The following is a 6853-nucleotide window of genomic DNA, read 5'->3' on the forward strand; positions in this document are numbered from 1 at the left end:
TCGAATACTAAAATATTATAGTTCTAATATAGTTCTATTATGGCTGAGAGTCTGTCTAAATTTACGACATGTACCGTCAGTAAATGATGTGTCTTGTTCATTGACATGCCTCGTTTTACTCTCTACTACTGCAAGCTAGCAATTGTCTGCTATTGCCCAAATTGAAGTAAAATTTCACTTCAGCATTTTAAACTCCATTCTATTTACAATACAGTAACGCACGCTGATATAAAAAATAATAATAATAATCTGATTACTATTTTCTAATAAATAACGCTGTGACAAAGCTCGTCACCTCAAAAAGCCACAAATTGAGGCACGCATTATCAACAACACACAAACGGCTCCCACACAAACCAACAGAGCCGCATAACACAGCAACACAGACGAACCACCCCTGAGGTAACAGCCAAAATAAAGATCTTATTACATCAGTTTCTCTCTCTCTCTCTTTCTCTCTCTCTCAAGCATGCATGCAGGTATTCACGCACACACAAACACACACAGCACACACAGACACACACTCACACACACACAGTGGCTTGTCAGCTGCCAGACCCTGACGTCTCCTTTCATGTCGGCCAGGCCTCCGAGAGGAACTGAGAGATGCTGAGGGGTGTGCCAAGCCTCCCAGGGCTTTGAGCAGTGTTTGATTCCAGCTAGATAATAGCTGGTTCACTGTCAGCTTCCAGGATGATCAGTTAAATCCTTAATCACTGCCTGTCCACTTGTGTGACGGTTATTTTTGGACTTCTTTTCTGGACCTTCTCTTCCCTCTTCTCACCCCACCCGCTAAGAAAAGTAATCCCACAAGAGAAGCAACAGGAGGGGGAAAAAAATCATGTTGTGGAAGGGATCTGCGGATGGAGTGACAGAGTGAAAGGCAGGCGGAGTTGGATGCAGTTTTATTTCTAAGAACTGTGTGGTATGTGGAGGCTGGCAAAGGCTGAGAACTTTGTCACTGCAGCTGATTGTGCTTGTGATTCTCCAAGTGGAGAAGAACATTACTTTTAACTGTCAGCATGACAAGAAGAAGGTTGACCGCTCTGGTTGTCTTCGACCCTCCTTTACCTGCCTGTTTCAGAGGACATTCAAAGCTGTGAAGAAGAAAACGGCAAAGTCGTCAGCTGTCAGCCTGTCCTGTAGCCGTGTCACGGGCAGAGTGACGCTGGGAGATGAGCGTTCCGTACCATCCGTGCCTTGATCAAGGCTGCTCCAAAGCAAGGTGCTGCCACTGCTGACAACCTCAGCACTGACTACCGCCTCCTGTAAGATGGGAAAATGTCAGTTAGACAAAGACAGACTTTCCGTGCTCATGTCTTATTGTTCAATTCTCAAAGTAAAGTTCAGGTTCACAGGGTGTCAAAGGAAGTTTTGGACACTTGGGCACTGATACTTTTGGTGTGTTGTGAATTATCTTTTAAGTTTCCATAAGTTCAAAGGCTCAATTTGAAGTGGATGAGCCGATCTGGAATAAAATCATGATTGTCATGAAGAGTTAAAGTCAGAGCAACTGTCAGATTTTAGCGGCACTTGGTCTCAGGTGGAAAAAAAGTTTCCCAAAACAAATAAGCAAATGTATTGAACAGAAATTGAGCAAATATATAATTACAGGGCGGCAAGTTGGCCGACTGGTTAGCACATCTGCTTCACAGTTCTGAGAACCGGGTTCAAATCCGGCCTCCCCTGTGTGGAGTTTGCATTTTCTTCCCATGCTTGCGTGGGTTTTCTCCGGGCACCCCGGTTTCCTCCCCCATCAAAAAAACATGCGTGGTAGGTTGATTGAAGACTCTAAATTGCCCGTAGGTGTGAATGTGTGCACGAATGGTTGTTTGTTTATATGTGCCCTGCGATTGGCTGGCGACCAGTTCAGGGTGTACCCCGCCTCTCACCCGAAGTTAGCTGGGATAGGCTCCAGCACTCCCGCGACCCTTGTGAGGATAAAGCGGTACAGAAAATGGATGGATGGATATATTTGTCTGTGTGTGTGTTAATGTGTGTGTGTGTGTGTGTGTGTGTATTATTACAATATATATTACTATAGTATGGAAAAACGGATCCATCCTTCCATTTTCTACAATGCTTGTACGTACGCATGTAACTGGAGCTTGGGGTATGCCCTGAATTGGCTGCCAGTCAATCACAGGGAACATACTGTTTATAGTATACACATTTGCATTTGGTACACGCATTAACAATTCTTTACTTGGTTGATGTGACCCCCTGAATTCATATAAAACTGTAATAATGTATAAACTGTTGTGTTAACAACCACATCTTCAAATCTATTAAAGATGGGCATTTATTCATTTAATGAACAAATAAATGGCCACTCCTCCACAATTTGAGTGCATTGGAGCATTACAACTGTTTCTTGGAGTGCATTGCTACATGTTGCTAGAAATAAGCCCATTTCAAATATAGTGTTGACTTTTTGTGGGATTTCCTATTACATTCTTTTGAGAACACATGGACTTACACAGCTTACTCGTTCTGCCTCCAGCTTGTTCTTGTGCATCGCTCTCTTCTATCATCTGTTTCTCACAAGCACCAACATGTGCACAGAAAGATGCTATTGTGGCTTTGTTGTATAAGACAGCCCATACTCAATCGCCTCATTTCCACATCTTGACCTTTTGACTTCTTGATTCTAGCTGGCGGCGCTCGGCTGTAAGGCACAGGGATTCTTTCAGCCAATAGAATCAGAGCGCAGCTGAAGGTCAGAGGGTCAACACCGCACCATGTATGGAATTCCATAGAGGCACAAAGGTTAGGGATCACGCTCAATCACAGCCCACAGACTGAAGAAAGCACCACTCTAAAGGCCACAACACAATGATGACACGCACAACAAACAGTGATACATAATGACACATACTAATGATAAACTGATATACCAATGTAATGCCATCCATCCATTTTCTTTACTGCTTATCCTCACTAGGGTCGCGGGGTGCTGGAGCCTATCCCAGCTATCTTCGGGCGGGAGGCGGGTACACCCTGAACCGGTCACCAGCCAGTCGCAGGGCACATAGAAACAAACAACCATTCGCACACACATTCACACCTACGGGCAATTTAGAGTCTTCAATCAAACTACCACGCATGTTTTTGGGACGCGGGAGGAAACCGGAGTGCCCGGAGAAAACCCACCCAGGCACGGGGAGAACATGCAAACTCCACACAGGCGGGGCCGGGATTTGAACCCCGTTCCCCAGAACTGTGAGGCAGATGTGCTAACCAGTCGTTCACCGTGCCAGCACCAATCTAATGGATACGCTAAATTGTTTTAATTGACATCAATCATATGGCCACATGAAGTGGGACTTTCCAGGATAGGACTGGTAGTGGTGATGGTGGTGGTACAGAAAGTCCATCAGAACCTCCAAAGTTGAGCACCCTCTTACTCACCTCATACAATTAAGAATTGGACCATCATTTTCTCTGCATGTCTTTTTCATTTTCTTTGTCTTATCTTTGGGGGGGGGAGGGTTACATATTCCAAAAGAAGGAGTTGTCTAAACATGGGCTGTTAAGATTAGATGAAGAACTATCCATCCATCCATCATTAATGAGGAAAAAAATGAACTTAAATGATTTTAGAAAATGGCTGCAATATAACAGAGTGAAAAACTTAAGGGTGTCTGAATACGTTCCGTACCCACTATATTCAATATAGTGGCGTTACAAGGGTCAGATTTTGATTTATGCCTTTTACATGTAATAAAATCTTTGATGAGAAGAAAAAAAAAAAAGCAAGATTCATATTATATTTTTCCATGCCTTATTATTACTGGATGACCTCAAGTGATCCACATTTTGAAATCCAAAGAGTTAGAACATTAAAATACATGAATGATTCGAGTGGCTTCCATGAATGTTTTCCAGTGTACGCCGTCCTTCTTTTTTCTCTCATGACCCATCAGGTCAACAACATTGCTATATACTGATATTCAGTTACAAACTAAGCATGGATATTATTGTGTGTGCACAAGTGCATGTGTCAGTCATGGAAGTCTCAGAGGTGCCATCTGCAAATCTATTGAAAGATCGTCAAGAGACTACCAAACTGTGCGCGCGGCCTCTCGATGGGAGCATGCAGGCCACGTCTGCTGCTTAACACTCACTTTCATCACGCACACACTCAGAAGTGACAGTCCCCGTCTACAAAGAGATTTAGAACATCACCAAGAGACCTGCCATCTCTTTTCCTCTCTCTCATTCTCACACACATGCAAACACACAAACATAGAGAAATACCCGCACAAAGCTTGCAACAAAGGGACAGATGATGTCACCCACAGACGTGTTTTAGTTCCACATAATTTTCCATTATTCCTCCTAATGAGCAAGAATGAAGCTGTTAAACGGCTCTCTTTTCCCATCCCTCCTCTTCTCTCCCATTACCCTCCACATCCTCACTTCCTGTCATCCCGGCTAAATCTCCCCAGCATCCCGCTCCCTATTGACAAGTATCCCCAGAACGCACCAGCAAACACAAGGCGCACAAAAGGCTGAGTACCTCAGCTAACAACCGATACACAAAAACACAACAACAAAGCAGTTGTTGTCAGGTTGTTAAATCCTTGCTACTGTATCCAAGGGTCGGGGAGACGGCAAGCAGACAGTGAGAGGGAGAACGGGATGAGATGGGCTTTGGAGAATAAAAGCCGGCTAATCCTCGCATTTGGATATGGGGAAACGCAGGCCCGCAGGAGAACGCATCAAAGCTGCAGCTAAATTAGCCTACATCCAGCGAGGAGGAGAGAAGAGGCAGAGTGAGAAGAGCACGGAGAGCTAGTCTCCTATGGGCCCAGATTAGCAACACACACTCATTATTCGCCAGCATTGCGCGCAAACACACATGCACACACTGCCATGCCCACAGATTAGAAAGACACACTCATTATTCTGTCTCAGTGGGACACTAAACCTCAAAATCCAGCACACTTGCTGGGAGCACTTGCACAGACTGGCTAACGGAGTAACGGGTCCATCACTGCCTTTGTGAGCATTGTTAGCCACGCTGCGAGCTAGCACCTCATAGGGAGTATGTAAGTGTGTGTGTCTAGTTCGTCAAATTAAAAAAATAGCAAATTTCTGCTTTGATTTATTATCTTTAATGTTATTATAATTGTTTTCATCAATGACTAGTTCCAATACGTTGTGGATGTTGGGTAAAAAATGTGTTTGAAGTTTTTTTTAAAAAGCTGATCCTGCATTATTTGTGCGTGCGCATGGTCTGAGGAGGTTCTAAATTTGTTAGTCTACGAACAGAAACAAGTATGAACATATTACGCACGGTTAGTGAATAAGGTTCATTGTCTGTTGCCACACCGGCCAAGAGGTGACAATGCTCCACTCATGCACGGATTGCTGCGATGATTAGGGATGTCACAAAATACACACTATAATGACATTGTGGTATTAAAAGTGCCTCAATATCATTGTGGTCTTGTCTCAGCAGAAAATAATGAGCCGTTGTGCTTAAAATTTTGTTTTGGGTATATGTAGGCATGTCACTTTGCTAGGCTGCTATAGTTCTTACGTCACTTCCCTGTTACAGTATATAAACTCCTGATTGGCCGCGTAACCCATGTGACGACATCAAAAGAAATACACTGATTGCCTGACTGGCCCATGTCAAAACGCCGGCTGCGCTGGCTGTAGCAGGGATACATAAGGACTGTGAGTTATTCACCCCATAAAAAAAAATTGTGGCGACAACACAAAATCAGGCCCTTAGTGTTTTAATACAAACTGTGGCTCATTTTTACATTTGTATTACAGCTAAAAAATGTAAAATGTTGCCTGTGCATTTAAAGACCCTGTAAAGTGATTTTAGAGATTTGTTTCTTCTGTAAGCACCTTTGTTTACATTAGCATTTATCGCAATTGGAACGTGCAGTTAGCTAGATAGCTATGCCAACACCCCGAAAATGCATTTTCCCTTCGGATACTTTGCTGGCGTGGCCGCTTTAGAGTGCCTCGCTGTCAACACGAGTGTGCGCATACAATGGTGGAACAGCGAAAACGGTGGGAAAAACAGTGCTACTTGACAGCCAGCTTGAGCTGCGGGGTGGCATGGCCGCTTTAGAGCACCTTGTTGTCGGTCGAGAGTGTGCACACGTCACAGAGAGAAGTCGGAAGAGTGAGGCCAGGGGTTTCGTGCTGGTGTTACCGCCTCAGAGTGCCTCGTTGTCACAGCGTGGAGAAGCACCGTAATGACTCGGTTGGATATATTCCAATCACCGGGAGGCTTTAAGCGTATATATTTTTTGTGGCTCAAACTTGAATGTAGTTATGTGTAGGCATAAGAAAAAATTCTAGTTCAAATACCATAAAAGGCGGCATGGTGGACGACTGGTTAGCACCTCTGCCTCACAGTTCTGAGGACTGGGGTTCAAATCCCGGCCCCGTCTGTGTGGAGTTAGCATGTTCTCCCCGTGTCTGCGTGGGTTTTCTCCAGGCACTCCGGTTTCCTCCCACATCCCAAAAACATGCATGGTAGGTTGATTGGAGAGTCTAAATTGCCCGTAGGTGTGAATGTGTGCGCGAATGTTTGTTTGTTTATATGTGCCCTGTGATTGACTGGCGACCAGTTCAGGGTGTACCCCACCTCTCGCCCGAAGATAGCTGGGATAGGCTCCAGCACCCCCGCGACCCTTGTGAAGATAAAGTGGATTGATGGATGGACTTGTGAGTACCATTTCCTGAGATGCTTTTTAGTTCTATTATCATCACTACCATGTTCTTATGTCATCCGTGAAACCTTTGAAAAACAAAAGAAAATGAAAAAACAAAAAAAAATTTTTTTTTAAAGTAAATTTTTAATTTTTCCAGTACATAGTAG

General features: G+C 44.1%; 1 long non-coding RNA gene across 1 annotated transcript; it reads right to left on the bottom strand.

Moving 5' to 3' along the window:
- Nucleotides 1–1011: 1011 nt before the first annotated feature.
- On the bottom strand, nucleotides 1012–2681 carry LOC133483359 (uncharacterized). Its single transcript, XR_009790089.1, has 3 exons — nucleotides 2480–2681; nucleotides 1191–1266; nucleotides 1012–1097 (listed from the first exon to the last, which is right to left on the bottom strand). It is a non-coding gene; the product is annotated as an uncharacterized LOC133483359 (long non-coding RNA).
- Between the last annotated feature and the right edge of the window lie 4172 nt (nucleotides 2682–6853).

Source organism: Phyllopteryx taeniolatus, chromosome 9 (assembly GCF_024500385.1).
Source record: "Phyllopteryx taeniolatus isolate TA_2022b chromosome 9, UOR_Ptae_1.2, whole genome shotgun sequence".
In the NCBI taxonomy this organism is placed as follows: Eukaryota; Metazoa; Chordata; class Actinopteri; order Syngnathiformes; family Syngnathidae; genus Phyllopteryx; species Phyllopteryx taeniolatus.